Source organism: Triticum dicoccoides, chromosome 6B (assembly GCF_002162155.2).
Source record: "Triticum dicoccoides isolate Atlit2015 ecotype Zavitan chromosome 6B, WEW_v2.0, whole genome shotgun sequence".
NCBI lineage: Eukaryota > Viridiplantae > Streptophyta > Magnoliopsida > Poales > Poaceae > Triticum > Triticum dicoccoides.
In genome coordinates this window covers 627,185,433-627,190,795 of record NC_041391.1, presented here as the reverse complement: position 1 = coordinate 627,190,795, position 5,363 = coordinate 627,185,433, and the positions used below count along the sequence as shown (strand labels likewise).

The window sequence follows — 5,363 nt, the reverse complement described above, 5'->3', positions numbered from 1 at the left end:
ACGCTCTAGAGGAGTAGGGACGCCGCCGCCGCTGCCGCTCGATTCGAGCTTGAGAGGTTGGGACGCTGCCGTCTTCCTGCTGCTTTAATCCAGGCTCAACTGCCCGTGGCCCGTGGGGCCGCCGCCGCTGCTTCAGGGCCTTTCACGTGTTATGTGTTGTGTGGGCATAGCATGGATCATGGAAAAGGGGTTTCACCGCTGTGGCGGTCGAGCTTGGGAAGGACGTTGCCTCCCAGCGTGGAGGAAGATGTGGGTGGGTGGAGGATTGGGGGCTTGAGTGCTCTGGAACGGCGCCTCCTCTCTCTGGAACGACATTAGTGGACGAAGCATCCTCAACGGCGGTGGGGAATCAAATTCTCACTTTGGAATGACGGTGCCGGACTAACGCATCCTCGACGGCGAGGAATCAGGTAACGGTCCCCTCTCTCTCCTAGATCCTTCCCTTCTCAGTTCTTCCATTGGAATGGCGCGTGGCGAGTGGAGACAGCTGGTCGAGGGGCTGCCTGTAATGTGGTGAACTCCGGTGGCACCCCGGGCTCGACGCTGGTGTTGATTCACCGCTCAGACATCTCATGCTTGGTGCCGGAGGGCGCGAGTGGGTGGCGCCGTATTTCTGGTCGAGGGCGTGTTGTTCTAAGAGATGTAGCATCGGATTCAGTTGCTCAGTGGTGGACAACCAGCCATACTAGCCTATATACCTTGCCTCCCCCATATTAGTAATGTTTCAGAATAGCGCTCATACAATGCATCTTTGGTTGTTGGTTTGAGCAGAAGTGGGGAACATATTGTGTTGGCTTTTGATTATTACAGTTTCAGTTTAGGAGGGAAGAAATCAAACTGCCATCACTTAATGTTTGCAGAGAGCTTCTTGTGGCCCCAAGCTTCCAAAAATTTCAAGAACCAGCTTCGGAATATTTGTCTAATGTTGTTCTGTAATTTTACGAACTACTACTGATGTGTTTGTGTGTCGACTTCTGCTTGTGTGCTAAGCAGAGCACGTCATCAAGAGATGAAGGACAAAGGCACGTTGGCTCGCAAGGTGCTGGTTTGTCCTAGATACTATCACCTAAAATAAGAATGTAATTATGTGAGTCCCCACTAGCATTGGATCATGAATTCTTGATTATTGGCAACCAATGATTGCTGCCTGCTATTGTTTTAATATTGCCGTATAAGTATTTTTCTAACTTGCAAGTTCCTCAATATCTGTTGATTGTCTACTAAACAAAACTGAATGCCCACTCACAAACTTGTTTTACTTTTTGGCTAGATGATACATGCTCACTTTAATTTTTCTCCTACAATTTCAGGAAGGTGGGCTAGGTTTTTTTGTAGAGCAAGCACATCTAGGGACCTCCTTTGCTTGATGTTGCTTTGTTAATAGGACATCTCACACCTGTGCTGATGGACAAAGTAATACTGATATATAACCATGCTTATGCCTACTATTTATGTCCTCTGCTTTGTCTTGATTCTTTTATACAATTGGTTAATATGTGTATGACACACACACTCATTAGGTGCTAATCTTCTCACGTTAATTATTTCTAGATACTGGATTTTGTGTGTTGGAAAAACTGAACTTTGATGAAGTGGTTGATTCTGTTAGAAAATGTGGCTGAGAGACGATACTGCATTATCTCTATCTTATTTGGACTAATTTTCTAAAGCTATTATCTTCTGTTGTGGCTCGTGCTTTTTTGGCTTGTACATCAATTATTTCTTGGTCAAGGTATGCATAGAATTTTTTGGATACACCATTCTCTAGACTGCCTAAGAGCAGTACAAGCTTACCACACTATTAGACTAGAGTATTTGACACTCCCATGATTCAGAATGTGTATGTTTTATTAATACAACCTGATTGTATGCCATTTCCTAATTTTCTGTGTATGTATAGATAAATCTTCTCCAGTTTGCAATTTCCTAATTTTAGCATTTACTAATCTTCTATGTAAACCAAAATGATACTCACGGCTCTACTCACCTCGTCCTGTTTGCAAATTTTGTAGTTGTATACTTTTACCAGAAATGAATGATACAAAAATTGTATCTTCTCTGATAAGCAATATAGTAGTTTATATCTTTCATTTTGGATGCAAGATTTTGATGAACTTATTGATTGTGAGGGAGGTGACTACAAAACTTCAGGACCAACATAGGATTTCTAAATTTGGTACAACTAAAGATGAAAGGATTACTAAAACTGGGTACATCTAAAGCCACTTCAGCCGTACTACTTGTTTTATGAAAAATAATGATATATGTGCAAACATCCATCCTGTACATGATGGCAATCCTCTTTGTGAGTTTGTTTGCAATGAGTTTTCTGGTTTACCGATCATGTGATTACCAAATGGTCCATGAGACCTGAGTTCTATTTTTGTCGGCAAATTGTTAGTTGTGGAGCAATTTCATTTACCAAGCTATTGTAACGTGGTGGAAACTAAAGTTTGTGTAAACGTTATATTTATCAGTGAAAATCTACAAACTCTTCTTCAACTTCAAGGCCTCATGTTGCCTCTCTCTGTTTGTTGGTTATGTCTGATATTTCCTATACCGATTCATCCGGGAGGTTTAGCATTAGCTCTGTTACTGTTCTTTTATTGATAGATGCAGCGCTGCCCCTACCATCTGCGTTGTTTGATGCACACAAATAAGCACCGTAACTATGATGCAAGATTTTACACTTGGGACTAGCTGAGAATTTATAGTTTTAATCTTTATACATGATATAGTAATATAAGTTGATTTTACTGATTTTATTGTTTGCTTCACAGTTACACAGAGCTACATAAAGCCTTTTGTGTGCAACGATCATGAGAAGAAATTTATTTGGCAACATAATAAGTAGGAGGGAACAAATAATCCTGATGTGCAACTGTTTTATTACCTATGCAACCTGTAGCCAGTAGCAATATCCTGGATAATATCTACTTCCGACTAATAAAAACATCTTATATTTTTGTACAGAGGGAGTACATAATTAGTACTGTTTGTTTTAATTTTCTATTGGTTGCAGTTGTGCTTGATGTCTTGCGGGTTGACCAGACAAGTATTGACATCTGGAGATCATCTTCAGTGCCAGACTGGTCTCATGTGCTGTCAAGAGCTGCCGCTGGTGCCAATCAATTTAGCAGTCCTCCTAAGGACAAATCATGATTTTACTGGCTGAATACCACTATTCTAGAATGTTGAGTCGGTTATTCATATAAAGAGAGAAAAATGAATGAGTGTTGCTGCTGTTTATCTTGGATCATGATTGCACCAGAGAAGCACAACATTTGTTTGGACATATTGACATGACGACAATATCAAGCTCTTTGTTTGGGCATCACACATATATGTGCTTCCTCCATCTTCACAGCACATGTATATTGTCATTGAATCCAAAATTGAGATGCTCTTGATTTATTGTTAGTTTATCAAATGGTGCAAGTTGTGCTCTTGACTTTGTTCATAAAAGTTGGTTTATTGTTACACTAGTAAAAAAAGGGTCAAACGTGAAGCACATTAGTGCCGGTTTGATTTTGGCCCGGTACTAATGGTACCATTAGTGCCGGTTTAAACGGATTTGCATTAATGCGGGTTCGTGTTGAACCTTTAGTACCGGTTCGTGGCACGAACCGGTACTAAAGGGGTGGTGGCAGGCTGGCGTTAGGCCGGGGCCCCACGATCACCTTTAGTACCGGTTCGTGCCATGAACCGGTACTAAAGGTCTAACCTTTAGTACCGGTTCGTGCCATGAACCGGTACTAAAGGGGTCTGACCTATAGTACCGGTTTGTGACACAAACCGGCACTATAGGGCAATTTTCAAACTCTACCCCCCCGTGTCGCCATTTCAGTTCTGAAAAAGTCAAAAGAAAATGATAAAAACTTCAGAAAATAAAATCCTTCGAGAGGTAGTTATATTACTACATCTACTAGTTAGGAAAATTTGAAAACTACAATTTGGACATGTTTTGCAAAAAGTGTAGGGAAAATGTAAAACGGCTATAACTTTTGCATACGATGTCAGAAAAAAACGTATAATATATCAAAAAATTCAGCACGAAAATCCTCATCCGATGGAGACCGCCTACGGCCTGTTTGGAATTTTTTAGAATCCTCAAATTCCAAAAGGAAAAAAAGATATGGTCAAATTTCAGTTTTTTTAAAAAAAATTGGTTAAATCTGGTCAAACTACTTATTCAAGAAGTATTAATGTTACTACATAATTATTCAAGAATATTAGTGTTACTAAATAATTATTTCAATTTTTTGAATTTTTGTCAAATCTGGCCAAACTATGGTCAAACTATGGTCAAACTGTGGTCAAACTATGGTCAAACTTATTCAAGAAATATTAGCGTTACTAAATAATTACTATTTTTTAGAATAATAGTTTCAAACTCAAATGGTGAAATGTGTGACTTCATGCTCAAGCTAAACTTCTGAGGGTCAATAGGATTGACATCCTACTATTGTTAGGAAAACAACAAGTGCAGACTCGGAAACGAAGGAGAATAGAACCCGAAAGTTAAGCATGCTCGGGCTAGAGTAGTGAGAGGGATGGGTGACCGGTCGGGAAGTTAGATGATTTGGAATGAGTGATCCACACTTGAGCAGTTAAGAGAGGTGATTAGAGAATAAATCATCAAATAATTCAGAAAAACAAAAAATAAAAAAAATCAATTTTTTTCCAAAATTTTCCAAAAAAAATTCAAAAAAAAAAACCTTTAGTACCGGTTGGTAACACCAACCGGTACTAAAGGTCCCCCATACCAAGGCGCGAGCTCACGCCACGTGGTGGCACTTTAGCGCCGGTTCGTGCCGAACCGGTACTAAGGGGGGGCCTTTAGTGCCCACACTTTAGTGCCGGTTATGGAACCGGCACTAAAGGCCCTTACGAACCGGCGCTAAAGCTCCATTTTCTACTAGTGTTAGTTCATCAAATGGTATAAGATGCTCTCGATTTGAATGCGTGCTCGATTAAAGTCAATCGCACCAATATCTGTAAGCTTAGCCCCAAAATCATTCGAGCTTGACAATATTGACCGAGAGAGGTAAAACAAGACAATTGGAACAAAAAAATGATTTAGCACCAGCTTGTCAAATCACATTAGAGTCAGCTGACAATAATTGTTACATTGCTGTTTTGCTTTGTCATTGACCATGCATGTTCTAATAAAACTTGGATTGTTTTGATCTTTTAAAGGAGAATCTCATAAGAGGATAGAATTTTGTACTTTTCTTATGATATACATCATGAAAGAAACATACGAGCTAAGCGCTCCAAAAACTAATCAATTATACATCGATATGATAAAAAGGCGGCGCAACAATGCGCGCGTAAGCTTCTAGTACAGATCATACGAGCAA

General features: G+C 40.1%; 1 long non-coding RNA gene across 1 annotated transcript; it reads left to right on the top strand.

The window, feature by feature from the left end:
- Positions 1 to 288: 288 nt before the first annotated feature.
- Positions 289 to 1,607, top strand: LOC119326324. The gene is made up of 3 exons (XR_005157907.1): positions 289 to 410; positions 994 to 1,039; positions 1,311 to 1,607. It is a non-coding gene; the product is annotated as an uncharacterized LOC119326324 (long non-coding RNA).
- Positions 1,608 to 5,363: the final 3,756 nt, after the last annotated feature.